The 22224-nt window shown below is 33.1% G+C and overlaps 1 non-coding gene and 2 pseudogenes across 1 annotated transcript; 1 reads left to right on the forward strand and 2 right to left on the reverse strand.

The window, feature by feature from the left end:
* Positions 1-648: 648 nt before the first annotated feature.
* LOC120142815 lies at positions 649-2431 on the reverse strand (annotated as a pseudogene).
* A 16412-nt stretch (positions 2432-18843) lies between these two features.
* On the reverse strand, positions 18844-18916 carry TRNAK-UUU. Its single transcript has one exon. It is a non-coding gene; the product is annotated as a tRNA-Lys (tRNA).
* An 888-nt stretch (positions 18917-19804) lies between these two features.
* Positions 19805-21930, forward strand: LOC120142826 (annotated as a pseudogene).
* The last annotated feature ends 294 nt before the right edge of the window (positions 21931-22224 follow it).

Consider the following 22224-nt stretch of genomic DNA (forward strand, 5'->3'; position numbering starts at 1 on the left):
CAGGTAACACACTCAAATCTTCCTTATACCAATTGTGGATCATTAGAAATAAGTTTTAGCTAGAAAGTTGAGTTTGAAGCATGTTAAGTAAGCTTTCATGGTAGATTCTTATTAAAGTTATTTAAGCATGTTTTAAGCCTTATTTATGATCCCTCTAAGATCAAATAAGACTTAATAATCATTAGGAAACCTTGAGGTAAAAGAATTGGGGAGTTTGAGTGGCTTTTTTGAGCCCAAGAAGGACATTTTCGAGTAGGAGTATCGATACTATATGAGGTAGTACTGACACTGTTATTCAGAAGTATGAAATTTTGCTTAGATTGAAGAGAGTATTGATACTTTCTTTATTCCACATGAGTAGAAGAAAACATGGTATAAGATGAAGGTCATCCCGAATCTACTCAAATTGATGAAGTAGAAGTAAGAATTATAGCATAAACTAATTAAGTGATATAACATCAAGTTTCGTACTTAGGTTACAATCGTATGGAACTTTACCAGGTGACACAACATGGCACTCTATTAATCAAAAATAAAAACTTAGCAAGTTATTCCAAACCTCAAAATAGTAAAACAGAGGAAGAAAATGGAAGAGGGAAGGAGGGAGCATGGTAGGAGTTTCACAGCTGTTTCACTTGAGACGAGATTTTACAGACCATCATTAGGCTCTAATTCCAATGCCTTTTTAAAGCTATCGACTGCAGCATTAATTTCATTTACTGTCATGTGTGTCTAACATCAGTTAAATACAAAAGCAATTAAAGTAAAAAAATCCCGGATAAAAGTAAAACTAGTCATTTAATAGTTTAAACAACAAGCATTCCAGATAAAACAAGAGCATGCAGTTTATTTTGTTATAAACACACAAGGTTTTTCCCTCAAATCAAATCAATTAGCAAAATAAGAAATGACAGTATTAGTTATGCTTGAAAAAGCACTGACAGTAGTCAGTAAAAAAAGCAAAGGTACAAACTAAATTAGAAACATGACCAGCAAAAAGAAATGGAAAAGAGAACAAACTAGGCAAAGTACGCGGTGCCAATGAAAATAATAAACATGGTTTTGAATGTGTACAAATACTAAGCACTGACCTGGCCTTGGCGAAAGAAAGCTTTCACATTATCTTCTCCATCACGAATTGCAAAGTCAGTATCCAACAATGCACCTTTTAGATCACCCAGTTTCAACTTGCAGGCCTAAAGCAGACAACACAGACATCAGTCATATGAAAGGAACAAACATCAATAACTGGAAAAGGAATATAAGTGATTACAGATACTGACAAAGAGGAACTCCCTATCATAACATGCTTTACTCAATGAATGAAGAACTAAAAATGAGAGAAAGATTGGAACGATCTTGCCATGCTAGATGCCTAAACCTTTGACTTATTGATGATCTAATAATTTCAAGGAAATAAAAAATCTTACAGAACTATTTGTAAATATCTGAGACTTGGTCTTCCGCAAAGATGAGCTCTTCTCTGTGTGATGAAAAATTAGAAATGAAGCAAAAAGGTCAGCAAAATAACTAGAGGATTAATGGCAATAAAATCATGATCATCAAGCAACTAAATTATGTACCTTGATCAATGGCCTCCAGGTCCCAGCAGACATCCAAATAGAGCAAAGCCTTCCAATATTTCCTAAGAGCAATCTTATAGTCTTGTTTCTGTAAGAGGTAACAACTAGGAATATCTACTAACACTGTAGCAGTAAATCAAATTCCAAAGAAAAGTACTAAAGCTATTGGTTCTCGGCAGTCTAATGTATAGTAGAAAATGTGCCATCATTATGCAGCCATAACACAGAGAGTAGAAGGCAAACTCATTCATAATAATGTAAAATGTGTAATATACAAAAAAGGGGAAATGAAGCAAATTATATGAAATACCTCGTATTGCTCATATCTAAAAGCTTTGATAGAGTCAACTGCCATCATCCACCAAGTAATGTCATTCGTTTTTTGTCAAGGTCAGCTGGCCAATCAGGATAAATATCACCATCCTTAAAAAAAATTAGATGCTCCGTCATCTGCCCCCTCAGGAATTTCTCCACAATCTTAAATTATAACATCTTGAGTGGGGTAATCACCATCCTCAGTAGCAACAGCTCGATAGATCGAACAACACCCATTCCTTTTAAAACCTTCCCAAAAACCACATGTTTCCCATCGAAATGAGATGTTCGAGTAGTTATAATGAAGAATTGAGACCCATTGGTGTTAGGCCCCATATTAGCCATGGTTAACATTATTTTTCTTTCATGTTTTAACTCAGCTTTCATCTTCAAATTTCAGGCCATAAATGGATTCTCCCCCTGTTCCGTCACATATCCCCACCTTGTATCATAAAACCTCGGATAATGCGATGAAAGCGCACACCCTGTAAATAATGCGAGATGTGAAATCGAGAAAGCGAAGAAGTAATTAGGGTTTTGGCCGTTCAAGCTGAATGTCAAAGTAAAATAAAAAAAAACGCATGCGTGCGTGAATGGCGAACGAGGAAGGGTTTAATTCGCTTGAGATCACTAGAAACACTCATTGTTTCTCCCGTTGCAACAGAGAAAGAGTTTAACATACAATTCGTAAAACCAGAAACTCAAATTGAATGGTGGAATAGAGAACGAGGAATACCTGTGGAAACCCTTGAATTTTGACTGATCCCTTCGTCTGCGTTGTAATCAAAGATAAAATTATGGGGGAAATTAAAAGACGAATTTTAGAAGCGAGAAAGCATGCGTACGTGATGAAAATTATGGAGAAATTAAAAGACGACTTTGAGAGATGACACACAATGAAAAGTGTACTCCGTGTGTTTGCTAATTTTTTTGGATTATGACTATTAAATATGACACACATTATTGTAAGTCATAAATCGTTCAGATTTTAAAAAACATGACATTTGTTTATGACACACATGTTTTGTAAGTCATAAATTAGCATGTGTCATCGTTCGTGTGTCATTAAAGGTATATTTGTTTGTAGTGACTTGCGATTTTTTTTCTATCAATTGTCATAGAAAAACAAAGATTGCCAATAAAGTTGTCTTCAGCTCTCATTAGTAAACAAGTGAAATAAAGGAAAGAGAATTTACTAATGATAAGGGTTCAAAGCAAGCACAAATGATTCATGTAAAATAACAAGGGACGATTCATAATGAGAAAATCACAGCAACATTTAAGGATAGTGAATTTGACAATCTTTATCTCCATGGCAAACAATTCAATAGAAATCTTGAAAGCAATCTAAACAAAATCAAGGCAATACATGTTCTATGAAAATAGTAATTGCCAGAGACAAATAAATAAATGTAGTTCAATCAAATACTTAAAGAATAGCAACCGCATAAAATATAAATTAAATATTGTACAATATCAACATATTTATAAATTAGACACGCCGTATTTGAAAGAAAAATAACTCATACAAAATAGCAAAATAATTTAAAGAATAAGAATAAAATTACCACAAGAGATAGATGACTTACCTCAAAATAAATAAAGATAAACCTTGAGTAAACTTGTGCTGATAACATATTATGAAATATACGAAACGAAGCAATAATAGGAACAAGAAGAACAAGAATAAATGAGAGAATTGTATTATCATCTCAATATGAGTTGTGTACAATAATTTCTCTGAACTCCATATTTATAAGCATAAGGAGTATATCAGGGATGTGAAAAGCTGACCCGAACTGTAAAACTGACTGAAATCGACTCGAGTCAAAATCGTTTGTAACCTGAGCAATGATGATATGAAATCGACTCGAGTCAAAATCGTTTGTAACCTGAGCAGTGTTGATCTGAAACCAACTAGAGTCTGAACTGGTGTTTACTTGAACCTGAGTTGGACTTGGAAATTGTGGATATGAACCCGACCTGCACCTGATCTGAGAATGACTTAATCTCGAATTGAATTGATAATATGATAATCGAACCCAACCTGCATCCGAATGAAATGAACCTGAACCAGAGATTAACCTTGTAAATAATTGGTATTATCTGACATGTTATCAACTTGACATGTTATCAACTTGACATGTTATGAACTTGGCCTGTAATTAACTTTACATTTAAATGATCTGACTTGTTACTGAAATAATCTAATATTTACATGAATTGATATTTACCTGACTTATAAGTTATAATTGATGAATTGTGGTTTTTTGAATTATAAATAAACTATGATAATTAATATGATTACATTTTAAAAGATAAAACAAATTGTTAGCTATGATAATTAAATTAATAATTTACTTTCTATATTAATTATAATCCTTATATTATAAATCATAATAGTAATAATTATTTAATTTCATTAAATAATTTTTAATTGAACATGATTTTATTAGATTATATAAAATTAATTTAAATATTTATAAGTTTAATTTATTTTTATGTAATAAATAATTAATAATTTAACTTAAAATTTTAAATATACAAAAGACAGTTTATTTGAGATTGAAAATTTAAAATTTTAAAAGAAAAATTAATTTTTGGAGGGAAAATTGATTAAAAGAAATATTGTTTTTTTAGGAAAATTTGATTTTTAGGGTAAATTGGTGGGATTGGTTGTAGTGTCCAATAAAATGTTTTGGGTTAATTAGGCCTGCGCTACTCCAACAATCAATTATTTTCTATTTGGTTTTTGTTTTTTATTTCTTTCACTTCAGTCATGATTTAATTGTAATCTTTTTAAGTTTTAAATTTCTTTCACTTTTGTATATATATATATATATATATATATATATATATATATAGTTTATATACTTATACTTATACTTATACTTTATACATATATATATATGTACACACATATATATATATATATGTACTTGTATATATTATATATTATATACTTTTATATATATATACAAAGTAGATTGTGTATGTATTTTGTAATATAAATGGGCTTATATTAATAAAATTGACTTTATATATGATATATATACTTTAATTGTATTAGGCTTACAAATGAGTTTTATAAGTATTTAATTATGTATTTGTAATACAAATGGGCTTATATTAATAATGAACATGCTTTATTTCAAAATAATATATATTTATATACATATGCATATATATATTTATATACATATGTATTTATATATATATATATATATATATATATATATATATATATATATATATAATATATATATTATATATACATAACGCATAGGTGTAATGTACATTCTATATACATGTATCATAACATTCATTATATATATATATATTATAATATATTAGTTTTTAATTTGATCTTTGAATGTTGTTTAATTTATTTAAATCTTAACTTGTAATTTCATATTCGTTTAATTTAGTCCTTAAAACTATATTTGTATCTAAAATTGACCCATACTTATTTATATTATAAAATTTACTTCAAACCCAATAATCAAATATAAACTCATTTCATCTATAAATTATATCATATCTCCAAACCCTTTAAACTCTTTCACATCTTTTAATGGGTTCAATTTGTCCATTTTTATATTAATATCAACTTAACATTTATAATTATGTCGATTTGACCCGTCATCCTTGTGTGTTATTTAATCTATTTAAATTGTTGTTTATAATTTCATATTTATCAATTTAGTCTTTAAAATTAATTAAATTGATCCTAATTATTTATTTTTTGTAATTTACTCCAAATCATATACAATTACACATTACAATTTATCGTTCTTGAAAGACAAAAAATAATAACCCAAAATGACCCGACCTGAACTCAATCCATACCCGATAAGATCTAACCTAATTTTCTGTCAATGATGTGAATCGATCTGAACAAGATTTGTAATGCCCCAAAAATTTATTTAAGGATTAAATTGAAAAGATTTAAAAACGAGATTTATTATTAAATAATGAAAGATGAGGATGAATAGGATTCATAACTTAGACTAAATTGTAATAGGATGATTAAAAGGATATTTTGGTCATTTGGATTAAATTGAATTAATATTCAATTAGTGGGAATTAAGATAAGAGATAAGATGAGGGGACCTTTAGGTCAAAGGTAAGTTTTCGATTTAATGGTTATTTCCTTTCATTTTTGATGGGGATTGAAGCTTTGTGCACTATGGAAGCTAAAGGAAGGTTTAAATGAGATTAAAACTAAGTTATTGATGAGATATTAGTGATTAAAGATAATGGGTTTTTGAGTGACATGATGAAATATGAAGGTTTATGGATGTTTAATGGTAGATTTGACTTGTCATCAAGTTAATTAAGAAATATTAAGTGTTAGAATTGGATTTAGAACATGTTAAAAATTGGGTATGATTCTTGAATCTCATGTAGAAGATAAGATTTTGAGGTTAAGGATATGGTAATGTGCATAATGAGTTTAAATGAAGGTATTTGAGTTAAGGGTATGAAATGGGTTGAAATATGGAGCATTTAAGATGGAATGAAGTGAATTTCGTGCTCAAAATGTAAATTCTGGGCAAGGTGCATCGATGCATAAGTAGTGCATCAATGCACACCTAAATAAATAAACATCGAATGCACTAAGTGTATCGAGGCACTCCCTTAAGATGAAAATAATGAATGCATATAGTGCATCAATGCGTAGGCTGTGTACCGATGCACCAGTGAGAGGATGCATCGATACACTATAAAATGTATCGATGCATACATCAAATAAATGAATGAAAATAGCCTTTCTTTTAGTTTAAGAAATTAAATATTTCAAATATAATAATAAGTGATATTGAATGTGTCTTTAATGGATGCTTGAATAGATCGAAATCAAGCTCCCGAGTCTAGCAAAACGAAAGGCAAAAACAAAGTAGTTGAGTAATCGGAATTGCGTATTGAAAATAGCAAGGAGAACCAGGTGAGTGCATTTAATTACGTACGTACATTGAGTAGTTAAAATAACATAATCTATTGATGTATGTATAGTGATTACCGAATGGCACTTTGTGTGCTAGAATGATAAGGAAATCATACTGAGTGTATGGATTTCCATATGGAGCACTGGGTGTGCTAAATGATAAGGAAATCATTTTGAAATTATGGATTTCCAGATAGGGCATATTATGTGCTAAAATGGTAAGGAAATCATACTATTGTATGGGTTTCCAGATAAAGCACTAAGGGTGCTAAATGATAAGGAAATCATATTGAAAATATAGATTTCCATATAGGGCATATTATGTGCTAAAATGGTAACAAAATCATACTAATGGTATGGATTTTCGAATAGGGCACTTTGTGTGCTAAAATGAAAAGGGAAGCATACTAAGTGTATGATTTTCCAGATAGAGCACTGATAGTGCTAATATTAAAAGGAAATTACATGAATTGTATGAATTTCCTATGGAATGTATGGATTCCAATAATGATTGATAAATGAGTTATTAGCATCAGTAATGCAGATTATATATTCATTGGAATTAAAGATTCCTTGGAGAGTAAATATTAGAAGATAATTTGTATGTAGAAATGTTATTCATGATTATTTATGCCTCACTAAGTAATCCTTAACGTGTGTTTATTTCACGTGTAGGTTGAATACAACTTGTAAGGAGATATTTGGATATTCAGTCAAGGTCGCCTCATCAGTAACCGTATGACAAATAAACTGTTTAGTTATATTTTAGTCGGCATGTAATAGATTTTTGTAAAAATGTTTCAAATGAATTTAAACGTATTTATGTAAATGGTAGTTGTATAGTGATGCACGGTTAAATTTTTATGAGTTTTATCCATGTTTGTAGAAATTACTATAGCAGTACTGTAGCAGTGTATCGATACAAATTTTTTATTCGAAATTTTGGTGCATCGATGCACTGTTCACGGTACTGTAGTGCATCGGTACAGTCAGTGTTCACTGTATATTGTTCATTATTCACTGTTCACTATTCATTTTAAAAAATATATTTAGTTTTAAATTTGTTATAACGAAGCATAATGCATATGATATGATATTATCATATCATTTACCATTTTAAAGTAAATAATTCTAAATCATTTTTGAAGTGGAGATGGTTTTAGAAATTCAGGTGACATCTATAATCTGCATAGGTATAATTATATGGATTATGGGTATTACAAGATTCAACGGAAGTCCATCTGAACATGAATTAACTTGGTATTCAACTGCTTCAGAGTGAACCATTTTGACCTGAACTGACATCGATCTGAGCTGAAATTAACCCGATCCAAACTTGAACTAAATCTGATGTTAAATCAACCTGAAAAAGATCTGATTTGATTCAAGTAGAGTCGAACCATGAAATTGACCTGACACAACATGTATCGAATTTGAACTGACCTGACAGGATCCGACTGAAACCTAAACGATTATCTGATTTCACATCCTTAGAGTAGATATCATATAGGACTCTAACTCTAATTGATATTAAAGTACTAATAAAGTAGATAAAAAACCTATCTTATAGATAGAAATATATATACATAAATAAATATTCATAATAAATAATTATGATATTAATTTAATAATTATTTTATAAATTCCAAAACATCATTAATCACCATATGTGTACTTTAACGGGTGATTCTGCTATGCGGTGCCTAAAAACGGCTAAAAAATGGCGTGACAGGTTAAAATTTAGACCGGTTATGTTATATCATTTAACCGAAAATATTATCAAACACAATAACATATTAGGTAGCGTTATATAATGTAATAGGTAGCGCTTATATAATAAAATAGGCATTTAACCGGTATATTTATACCAGTAGCATTGCAAATTTACTATTGCATAAATTGGTTTCGTTGTTTTTTGGATCGATACAATTTTAAATGTATCGACACTTTATGCTTGCACTGTTGGGCATTCCTAATTCATTCTGGAAAAAGTATCGACACAAACTATAAAGGTGTCGATACTTATTTAGACATATTTTCTCATAAAACCGATATATTTATACCGGATACATTGTAAATTTACCTATAACATTGTAATTTTCGTTTCGATGTTTTTGGAATCGATATAATTTTAAATGTATCGACACGTTATTCTTGCACCTCGTTGGACATTCATATGGACAAAATGTATCGACACAATTACACAAGTGTAAATACTTTATTCTGACCTATTTCTCATAAAACCATAAATTTAAACCGGTTACATTGTAAATTGACCTATTACATTAATTATCGGTTTCGATGTTTTTGTAATCGATATAATTTTAAATGTATCGACACTTTATGCGTGAACCTGTTTGTGCTTTCTTTTGGAAAAAAAATATCGACACAAACTTAAAAAGTGTCGATACTTTATGTTGACCTGTTTTATAATTAACCAATATATGTATACTGGTTACATTGTTAATTTAAATATTACATTATAATTATTTGTTTTAATGTTTTTGGGGTCGATACTTTTTGAAAATGTATCGACACATATTCTTACATATGTAGCGAAACAAAACTTTGTGTTTACTAATTTTGTCATTAAAAAGGTATATTTTTACCACCTACATTGTAAATTTACCTATTACTTTAAAGTTATTGAATGTTGTAGTTATTGTACATACCTGAATATGTCCTGCAAATTTAATGTTGTACCCACCCTCCAACTACCACTACCAATACCACATCCTATTGAAAGCACCATTGAAAGCATGTTATTCAATGAACCTTTACTTACATCTCCATAAACTCCTGTTGGGACCACTGAAATTGCACAACAAAATTTTTTCCATGGATCATACTGATGCAGACAATGATAAGTCAATCGATGAATGCCATAAAGTACATAATGTTGATGAATCTGACATATTGGTTGGTAAGCTCTTCTCTTCACGTGATCAAGCTTGGTACTTTTACAAGGGATTCGCACAAGAACATAGGTTTAATGCACGTCGGGGAACAACATGGCTTGACATGGAAGGGAATGTGAAGACACAAGAATTTTGTTGTTCGAAAGAAGGGTTTCGAGAATCAAAAGTCAATACCGTTGATCGTCAACGTGCTCATACACCAATCACAAGAACAGGATGCAAGGCTAAAGTCATAGTTACAACAACAAATACAAACGATCAGTGGGTTATAAGTAAGTCTTATCATAAACATAATCATGCATTGTGCACACCTACTATGACACCATTTATATGTTCTAATAGAGCTGTAAGTAAGGTTGATATCTATGAGGCAACAACATTGAAAGAGGTCGGTGTTGGTACGTCACAAGTAATAAACTATTTAACGTAGCAGGCATGGGGTTATCATAATGTTGGATTTACACATAAAGACCTCTACAATGCACTTCAAAGAGGTAAAGCAAAGGAAATCATCGATGGGGATGTGAATGCGCTTATTGCTTACTTTGATTATAAGAAACATGATGATCCCAGGTTTTTTGTGACATACTCGGTAGACGAATCAGAGGCGTTGCATAATCTTATTTGGTCAGATTCTACATCGAGATCAGATTACATATGCTTCGATGATGTAATTGCGTTTGACACAACGTGCAAAGATAATTTGTATGGTCGACCAATTATGTCTATTGTCGGTGTCAATCATCACCATAACATAATTTTGTTTGCTATTGCCATAATCGCTGACAAGACGTCCCAATCTTTCGAGTGGGTGCTACATAATTTTTTAGAAGCATGATGAACAAATCGCCTATTTCAGTTGTCACCGATGGGGATAAGGCAATACAGAGGGCTATCAAATCTGTTATCCCTAATGCTAAGCACATATTATGTTCTTGGCATCTTTCTCGCAATGCACAAGCTAACATTGGTGACCCAAAATTTACAACAGCATTCTCAAAATGCATGGCTTCCTGGTGGACAACCGGCGAATTTGATATTCAATGGCGTTCAGTTGTTTCAGAATTCAACGTCAAAAAGCATCCATGGGTGATTGAGAAGGGAAATACTCGGCACTTATGGGCACAAGCATATCTAACCGGTCATTTCTTTGCTAATATTCGCTCAACACAAAGGTGTGAGTCTATGAATGCTTCACTCGCAATTGCACTGAAACACAAGAAGACTTATTTAGATGTTGTTCGTGTAATTGAAGATGGAATTAGTAGAATGCATCTGAACGAGTTGAAAGCGGATTACTTAAATTCCCAGACGAAGCCCTTCCAGATCACAAAACTGGTTGAATTTGAAAGTCATGCTTCTGAGATTTTTACGCGTAAATCTTTTCATGCGTTCCAAGAAGAACTTCAACGGGAGACATTATATCGGATTCAGGAAGAGATTCAGTCCTTATCAGATGAATGTCAATATTTTTATTTGAAAAGTACAAAGAAAAAAATAGGATTGAAGCACTTGGATTACACATATTTGCCCGGGTCTTTGATTCAAAGTAGGTGGACTAAGGATGCGAAGGCTTCTGCACCTAGTTTTGATGATTTGAATGTGCCTCAAGAAATAATGCAAATGGAAAGGTTTGCTTTTCTACGTGTAACAGCAAGTATGTTATGCTACACTGCATCAAAGACAGACGCGTCTTTCAAAACCGCAAGAGATGAGATGAAAAGACTAACAGAAGAATTTGAGAACTCATTTGGTTTGAATGATTCAGTCAATTGAAGCAGTGTATTAAACAACGATCGCGACCCTTAACGGAAACAATGCAAGCGAAAAGAAGTAACAAAAAACAAGGTCGAGAAGAAGATTAGGCGATGTGGGTTCTGCAATGGTGAGGGACATAACAAACTAACATGTCCTCAAGTCAAGTTGGGTTTAAATACAAGCACGCAGTCTACTTCAACTGATTTTTTTGAAGATGGAATGGAATGGTTATGAACCTCCAGAACATGATGTTAGAGACATTTGGTTGTAATTATGTTTTTTGATGTTTTTGGGATCGACAATTGTTATAAATGTATCGAAACTTTGTTGTGCACTTGGTTTTTAAAATATAGTCTGGACAAAAATGTATCGAAACTTGATGTATTTGTGTCGATACTTCATGTATACCTGTTTTCTCATAAACCGATACATTTAGACTGGTTACATTGTTAATTTACCTATTACATTATAATTATAGTTTTCGATGTTTTTGGGATCGACACTTGTTATAAATGTATCGACACTTTTTAGTGCACTTGGTTTTGAAATACATTCTGGAGAAAAAGTATCGACACTTGTTATATTTGTGTCGATACTTTTTATACACATGTTTTCTCAAAAACCGGTATATTTAGACTGTTTACATGAATAATTTACCTATTACATTATAATTATGTTTTTCGATGTTTTCGGGATCGACACTTGTTTTAAATGTATCGACACTTTTATGTGCACTTGGTTCTGAAATACATTCTGGACCAAAAGTATCGACACTTGTTCGATTTGTGTCAATACTTTTTGTACACCTGTTTTCTCAAAAAACCGGTATATTTAGACCGGTTATATTGCTAATTTACCTATTACATTATAATTATGGTTTTCGATGTTTTTGGGATCGACACTTGTTATAAATGTATCGACACTTTTTAGTGCACTTGGTTTTGAAATACATTCTGGACAAAAAGTATCGACACTTGTTTGATTTGTGTCGATACTTTTTGTACACCTGTTTTCTCAAAAACCGGTATTAATTATGGTTTTCGATGTTTTTTGGATCGACACTTGTTATAAATGTATCGACACTTTTTAGTGCACTTGGTTTTGAAATACATTCTGGACCAAAAGTATCGACACTTGTTTTATTTGTGTCGATACTTGTTTTACACATGTTTTCTCAAAATCCGGTATATTTAGACCGGCTATATTGCTAATTTACCTATTACATTATAATTATGGTTTTCGATGTTTTTGGGATCGACACTTGTTATAAATGTATCGACACATAAGTTTACCTATTCTCTCATTAAACCGGTATATTTTACCTATTAAGTTCCCAAACTTGGACAAAATGTTGGAATCAAATCTTTGTGTTTATTAATTTTGTCGTTATTATATTCTATTTTTGCCACCTACATTGTAAATTTACCTATTACTTTAAAGTTATTTCATTTTGTAGTTATTGAACATACATAAATATGGAATGACCATTCAGTCCCGCACATGATGACAATTATGTTAGTGACATTTGGAATAATGCAGACAAAAAACATGACTCCTACTGTGTATAAGAAACATGTACAAAAAATATTTGGATAACTTTTCCCATCTCATACATAATTACATTCACATAAAAAATTATAAATCGTATACAAAATTAAAAATCTTATACAAATTAACCATGCATTTACATCATCCCTTCTTTTTGTTATTCTTGTGTAGCATGGCAGCTTTTGTCATCTTCTCTCTTAGTTGATTTTGATTGTGGCTTACGAGATCGTTTAATATTCGCATACGATCTCATTCTCCAACAACCTATATTCAAATTGTCAGTACGTTAAGTATTGTAGACCACAACATTCAATCTACGACTTTTAACAATTTAACCGCAAACAAATTTTTAATTCTACTTACAAAATCACAAGTAGCCCCTCTAGAACCAATCGATTCCATCCACATCATCACATAAATACCGCAATCATGTCCATTCGATTGCTCATTCATCTTATGCTCCGCGAATTTGAATCTTTGCAAGGGGAAATTTCCTATAGATCCACATGTTTCTACCCAAATGCGTTTCTTATTATAACTATCTAATATTTTCATCTGCATTAAAAAATATGAAGTTATGATTCAAACAAATTATGCATTATAAATGACATAATTTCCTTTCATACATACCAATCTCTTAGTATCATTCACTCCATGTTTAGCTGCTTCAGATGTAAACAGACTATCATATACAGTTGCAACACGGTCTACCATATCCAACACCAACAGATACCAATGTGAATTATTATGGTTTATTGTGATCATGATATGTAACAAATTTCACACCCAATTTGACAAAATTCAACATTATATATCCAAAAACATCATTTATGTCTATTCGTATGGTGTCTTACCTTTTCACAGTTGGTAAATTTCACATAGTTATGCAACATGGGACCCTAAAAACTCGTAATACTCTCAATACAGACGTTGTCCAACGCTTGTTGTTGCAATTACGTGACAATCATTATTAATTTACCGCCTATAACATTACTTTTCAACATTTATTAATTTAACTCACCGCTAAGTGGTATTGAATGTAGCCAATCGTCCGGCCTGACTTTTTAGAATCGTAGCATACTGTCCAGGAGAGAAAATCAATAACCTAACAAAATTAATTACACAATCAGAATATATTCAATAGCTTTTAACTTTTAATCGATGTCTACTTACCACACCGCCAACCCATTCACTAGGCTTCAACGTTGCAACGTCGGATACACTAGCGTATTGATTTCCCATTGAGATTACAGAACATTTGTATGAATCATTAGGATTAATATATTGTCATGAAATATTTAAATATCACTCAAAAAATAATATATTTAACTTACCCCGATTCTAACCCACCATTCCATAAATAATCACACATTGCAGCTTTGACCGGTTCAATTCCGCTTGGAATAATCGCTTTTTCAACCTACATTTTTGCATACAAATTTTAGTCACAACACCATGATAAAAATCAAATTAAGTTTTCTTTTATTCAACTTACCTTCTGCTTCTTCTTCTGGGGTGCAGGACATTCCGAATCCAAATCTGAATCTATAACACTCTCTGGTGTATAGATGTTAGTGACATCCTTTCTCCTCATTTCCTCCATCTTTTCTTCTTCCTCCATCTTCTCTTCTTCAAAATTTTTCAGTTCATCATATTTTTGCTCTACATAGCTCTTCATCTCTTTTATTTCACCCTTCATTTTCCCCCTTTCATCCAAGTTTTTCTCAACCACCTCCTTCAGCCCCGTAAGTTCACTCCTCAATTCCACAATCTCCTTGACAACTACATCAATTTTTCCACCCGTCAACAGATTAAGTTCCCTCAACACCCCAACTTCATTCACCACTACATCTACCTTTCCTTCCATTTCCCCCTTATGCCTCTCAAGTGTCTCTTCATCTCTTGATTGTCTTTGATGAATATCAAAAAGGATTTTTTTTAACATCAGCCAATTCAGACATCAAAATATCGAATTTACTCTGTTTTCCCTCACAGTAATCCCCCCGACCGTCATCCACCCCTCCAACCATCTCTTCTTCCTTCTCCACTGCCTCCTCTGCTTCATCTACCTCCTCTAACTCCTGACAAACCTTCAAATTAAATTTGTATTAAGACATGATTATATTCTTATATTATTTAATTACATTTATTACCATTTCTAGCTTCCTCGGTCTATCCAACTTCAACTTCGCCATCACTCTAACCACCTCTTCCTTCCCCCATGCCCGGATGCGTGCCACTCCGTTTCTTTCATAAGCCGACAAACTATCACAGCCCGACCAAAAATCGAACAGTGCAACCTGCATTTATAATAAAAGTTATCATTTTATATAATAACTATACTATCATTTTATATAAAAATAAAAACATTCTTCAACGCATTTACCTCTAAGATTGCTATGCACCCTTTGAGGTATCTCTGGCTGCCCTTTTGAAAGGTGATTATTGATTAAATCAATCTCGAATGGACATATTCAGCCCAATTGAATTCACCCTTCAAGTCTTCATCGCAAATGAGCTTCATATCGTCCTTGTTCGTTGTATCACCTGTTAGACAAAGAAATATCCTGACAATGTACAATAGAACTCGGGCCTTCAGGTATCCCCCCCGTAGATCCACTTTTGATATCCTCTTCAACTTCAGCATATGCACCTTCTTATTCAAACCATTTGGAGGCAAGTTCTTTCAGTTCTTACTCCTACAGACTTCTACAACACTTTTGCATTGTTTTGTACCCCCCAAGACGGCAGCAGTCGATACCCCAGAGGGAGAATAATCACCATATTAGCAATACATTGTTTGACATCAAATTGCTCCATCAAGGATCGACACAATTCCCTTCGAATTGGTCGATCCCCTACTCCTACAACGATCCAACTCTATTTCCCTCAGTACATTCAACTGATCCTTCTCTTTAAGGTGTTCAATTAATGAATTCACCCTTTTTATGCTGCACTTTGTCGACACTTCCTACATTTTTAACAATATATGTTATGTTCTTATATATGTATCAACGTATTTACAAGTTTATGAATACCTTCTTTTCATGTGCTTTCATCCGTTCTTTGTATTTTTACTCTCATTCCTTGACTGTGTGATGTAAGGTTCCTTTTCGGCATCACTCATCGAATTCCATTTCGACCTCACATCTTTTGTCACCTAATATTAAGCGTAAATGTTTCTTAATCAATACATTAACGCTAAATAATATTCAATGTCAATTTCATTTTACATACCGAACTGCTGTGTGTGTCATCTTCCTTCATCATTTTGCTTTCGGTCATACTGTCAACATTTAAAATTTGTAATCAATTTAAAGTTTTAATCCAATTATCATTTCAACAATAATAACAAAAAGACTAATACTTACTAGAAGTACATATATTCACCCTTTGGTTGCTTTCCTCCCATTGACTTTATTTTTCCTTCATATGTCAGTTTGCGCAAATCAAATCAAATCAAATACTGCTTACATACACTTTATTCAATATACAAAAATCAATAACCACTCTTTGTGGTAAAACGATTGGTCTTCAAACTTCAAAAGAATTTGAATTGCCACTACAACAAGTGTCGGCACATTTATACAACCTAAAATATCATTTTCTACCTATAATATCATTTTTACCTATAAATATTAACTAAAAGTATCGATTCAGTCCCAAATGCTACTTTACTTTGAAAACCCCTAAACAACTACACATAAAAACCCTATTTCTCATTACTGTAATAATAAAAAATTAGGGTTTCAACAACATACCTTTCGATTCGACTGCAGCAACAACACAAAACTTCACGTAGAAACGCCTTCTGAAATGCAACAACAATTACGCTTCGATTTCAAAAACTCTATCTATTTTTAGAGGATAGTTATGCCTTTATATTTACACCGGATATGTTATTTATATTTAATCGATACAACTACATAAGTGTAGATACTTTTATGTCAAGTGTCGATACTTTCGATAGGATATTTACCTATTTATTTGAAAGTATCGATAATTTATTACGCGTATTTATTAAAGTATCGACACTTTCAACATATCTGGTATCTATTTACCGGTTTGTCATTTTGAGACCGATTTTATCATATTTTACTGTATATTGTTCTGGATCGATACATTTTCATAAAGTGTCGACACTTTTTAAGCGTTATACTTCTTCTCTTTTAAATTCAAAAGTGTCGATACTTATATTAAATTATCAAAACTTTCAACATATCGGGTAACTTTCTCCGGTTTTGTCATTTTTGAGACCTGTTTTATCATATTTTTACATGTTATATTGGTAAGGATCGATACATTTTAATAAAGTGTCGACACTTTTTAAGCGCTATAACTTCTCTTTTAAATTCAGAAAGTGTCGATATTAATATTAAATTATCGACAATTTCAATATATCCGACAACTTTTTTCCGGTTTTGTCATTTTTTAGATTAGTTTTATCATATTTTTACCTGTTATATTGTTATGGATCGATACATTTTCATAAAGTGTCGACACTTTTTAGTTTAATTTCAGAAAGTGTCGATACTTATATTAAATTATCAACTTTCAACATCCGATATCGTTTTACTAGTTTTGACAATTTTGGGACCTGTTTTATCATATTTTTACTTGTTATATTGTTGTGGATCGATATATTTTTTAAAGTATCGACACTTTATAGGCGCTATAACTTTCTCTTTTAAATTCAGAAAGTTTCGATACTTATATTAAATTATCGCACTTTCAATATCCGGTAGCGTTTTACTGGTTTTGTAAATTTTGAGACATGTTTTATCATATTTTTACTGTTATATTGTTATAGATCGATACATTTCATTAAGTGTCGACACTTTTAAGCGCAATAATTTTTTCTCTTTTAAATTCAGAAAGTGTCGATACTATATTAAATTATCGACACTTTTAACATATCCGGTAACTTTTTCCGGTTTTGTCATTTTTAGACCTGTTTATCATATTTTATCTATTATTTGGTAAGGTCGAAACATTTTCATAAAGTGCGACATTTTTTAGGCGTATAACTTCTATCTTTTAAATTCAGAAAGTGTCGATACTAATATTAAATTATCGACACTTTCAATATATCCGATAACTTTTTTCGATTTTGTCATTTTTAGACCAGTTTTATCATATTTTTACCTGTTATATTGTTGTGGATCGATATTTTTTTTAAAGTATCGACACTTTATAGGCGTTATAACTTCTCTTTTAAATTCAGAAAGTTTCGATACTTATATTAAATTATCGACACTCGACACATATCCGGTAGCGTTTTACCGGTTTTGTCATTTTGGGACCGGTTTTGTCTTATTTGTACCTGTAATATTGCTATGGAGCGATCTATTTTTCATTTGTATCGACACAAACCGACAAGCTAAGTTTACCCGTTGCCAAATTTTTTAATATTTCTTCATGATTTAGACCTACTACATTATTATTACTCAACATTTTCGATAGCGTTAAACCGAATATTATAAATATATTATAATATATCCGGTAACACTATATATTAAAATATATTAACCCGTCTTTCCGGAGACAATCTCGTCCTTTAACGTCCTTTAATATTATATTTGGTAAATCTATTTCCGGAAAAAGGAGAAGAAGAAGAAAGCAAATCAAATCCACTTTTGAACAAACCCGGAAATCTAAAAAAAATGGCTGTCCCTTTTTTCCCATATATATGGGGTAAGGGGAGGTAAGATAGTAGGCTACCCCCAACACCAGGTTGAGAGCAGCTTCCGTAAGAGACCTCCGAATTATGAAATGCCCTCCGTGGGACTCGATCCCACGACCTTAAGGTTAAAAACCTTATGCTCTACCAACTGAGCTAGATGGTCATTTCACAAACCCGGAAATCTAATACCATATAAATGCAAAATCCAGTAGCTGTGCGCTACTTGTTATTGAAATTTTCATTATTCTCTTCTGGGATTGAAATAAAGATCCCACTTGTAGTTATTTTTTATTCTTTTTTTCAGTTTTTTTTGGGTTCACACTTTCAGGATCTGAGATATTCAAATAAGGTACCCTTTCTTTTGATTGAATGATTATTGGGTATTTTCTATTTTGTATGTTTGTTGCTTTGAATCATGGGGGAAGATGGGATTTAAATAGATAATTTAAGGGTTTCTTTCTAATCTTTGTTTTAGTTCATCCTAGCTTCGTTTTGTGTTGTTTTAGGGCAATATGATATATTACCTATGGAATTTGAGAACTTCAATGTTTTTTTCTTTATGATATAACCATCTGTATCTGTTCTATTGATCGACTAATCCGGATTAAGTATCGTAGAGATTATCATGAGACAAACCTCTCAACCAAGTTTGCTCCGTCTCTCAACCAAGTTTGTTCCGTGCACAATGACATAATTTGAATCCCTAACCTTGTTTAAGGAAACTAGTTTCGTATTTCATTTGGTTAATGCCATATTTAATGGAAAGTGGAAGCAATTTTCAGTTGTGTTCTTCAGTTGCAAAAGTTAAGATATTGGTTTGGTTTTGGGAGTTCATGGAAACTTCCTTTCTTTCAAATTGTTATATTTGACATCTTTTACCTTAGTTCTTGTATATGGTCATTTGGAGCATTGAAGTGCTGTTTAAAGAATTATATATTAGGTTCTTTTAGAAGAAAATATTTTGTTGCAGCTGACATAGCTGCAGTTGGAGGGTAAGTTTGTTGTATGTTGGCACCAAAGCCTTGGATTCAAGCCATGTTCTGGGTGCTTGATGCTTTTTCGATGTCCAGTCGTATTAATGCTTGTTGCAATTTATCGTGTTCATGCATTGTTAAATGCATAAATCTTGTATAATGCACCATGCAATCGACTTATCGAGGTTAGTTCTAGCACTTGACGAGTTTGTTAATGTTCTTCAGGTATTGGATTGGTCTGGGACGTACCAACAATTTCCTCTCTTTTTTTCTGCCTGAAGGATTACTTTTGGTTGACGTCCTTGTATTTTGTGATATCGGATAAAAGAGGGTGATGGCCAATCTAAATGCATCGATGTCCGTAGTTCCTTCGGAATCCTTGGAACAAAAGGGAAGTCTTATGGTGGATTCAAATGTGAATGTGCTTCAACCTCCTATGAACCAGCCAAAGCGAACCTCGTCGGATGGTCATGTGGCTATCTTTTGGGATATAGAAAACTGCCCTGTCCTGAGTGATGTCCGACCTGAAGATGTAGCCGGGATAAGAATGGCTTTGAGTGCACCCTGTAATTACAGGAGCTGTTTGCGTTCTCTGCATATGGGGATTTTAACGCCTTCCCGAGGAGACTCAGGGAGGGCTGTCAGAGAACTGGTGTCAAACTCATAGATGTACCAAACGGAAGGAAGGATGCTGCTGACAAGGCTATCTTGGTCGACATGTTTTTATTTGCCCTCGATAACCCTCCACCTTCTTCTATCATGCTGATTTCAGGGGATGTTGATTTTGCTCCGGCTCTTCACATACTTGGTCAACGTGGCTATATAGTCATTCTTGTTATTCCTGCAGGGAGTGTTTCGTCTGCACTGTGCAATGCCGGTAAGTACGTTTGGGATTGGCCTAGCGTTGCTCGTGGGGAAGGCTTCGTGCCTCATTCGAAGGCCTTAATGCCTCCTCGAGGAGGACCGGCTGATATTTCCGGGTGCTTCATGGGGTGCAATATTAGACAATCCAGACGGCCCAAACGAGGAAGGGCAATAGTTTATAAGGGCGTTTCACAAAGCTGTTACAACTCGAGAGATTTCACTTGTGTGTTGCGATCGTTGTCTGAATATACAAGTAACCCTTCAGTTGCTGAACCTTCTTTCCCCACAACTTTGAGGTCGCATAGTCTCCCATCTGGTTTGAACGAAGTACCCGGATGTCCTGGCTTTTATGATCAGAACAATATCATGTGGGTTCAGCCCGGAGACATAAATGGCTTGAAGGGACAACTGGTGAAATTGCTCGAACTTTCGGGAGGATGCATACCTCTTATCCGTATTCCTGCCGAGTATAATAAGTTTTTCGGGAGGCCTCTTTACGTGGCAGAGTACGGGGCATGCAAACTTGTTAATCTTTTCAAAAAGATGGGCGACACAGTGGCAATCGAAGGAAAAGGTCATAAGAAATTCGTCTACCTTAGAAATTGGAAAGCGAGCCCTAGTGCACCTCCTTTGGTTCTGACTAGGAAAGATAAGAAGGGCAAGGGCATTCACGAGGAGATCACGGATGTTACTGCCGGGGCTGGTTCTTCTGACGAGATTTCCGATGAGGAAAGAGTGGTAATCGAAGAACATGATGAGAGGAGGAACAACGGAAGAACCAAATTTGGAGCAGCAAGATGTGATGTTGATGACCGTAACCTCACGCAATTTAAATATGAGTTGCAAGAAATTCTCGTGAGCTATTCCTGCCGGATTTTCTTGGGTTACTTCGAAGAAGTGTACCAGCAACGATATAAAGACACTGGACTATCGGAAGCTCGGTGTCGAATGGAGGAGTGTTTGACAAGGTGAGGGATGTTGTGATCTTGCATGAAGAACCAGTAAGTAAGAGGAAGTTTCTTTTTGCGGTAGGTAGCTAGAAAAATCTGACAGATTCGTACTTGTAAACTCGAATAAGATCAGACAATCAAGGTACGTTGATCAATGCTCGCTCTCTGATCTGTCTCTTAGTATTTTCTTTTGCCAAGGTTTCTTCAAGATGTAGATAGATTATAGGAGAGTTGCAGTTCATGCATGGATTTGAGAAAAGCTCATGGCTTGTCATTGTAGCTGATCAACCACTAATGTTGACACACTGTTGTAAATTAACATCCCAGCAATGAATCTTTTGTTCTGCTGGACTTTTAAGTTCGTGTTTCCGGTCGACCTCGTACTAGTTGGGAATCCGTATTTCCCCTATATATCGCTTGTTACAGGTGTTTGATCCGAAGAAATCGGAGTATGGGCTCCGGTAACTAGTACATGAAGATTCAGATGATCTTATTAGAAATTAGGATCATCCTGAACCAAGAATTATGATAGGTTTGCAATGGAAAACATATAATGAACTGTTATAGTCGCTTGTGTCATAAATATTGTTTCAATATGTATATTTGTAATTGTCATGATGTCTTTTTACATGTGATTCCTCAACTCGAATTCTGCAATTCATAGTACTAATGGATGCTCCATC

This window comes from Hibiscus syriacus, unplaced genomic scaffold (assembly GCF_006381635.1).
Source record: "Hibiscus syriacus cultivar Baekdansim isolate YM2019G1 unplaced genomic scaffold, ASM638163v2 tig00110831_pilon, whole genome shotgun sequence".
Lineage (NCBI taxonomy): Eukaryota > Viridiplantae > Streptophyta > Magnoliopsida > Malvales > Malvaceae > Hibiscus > Hibiscus syriacus.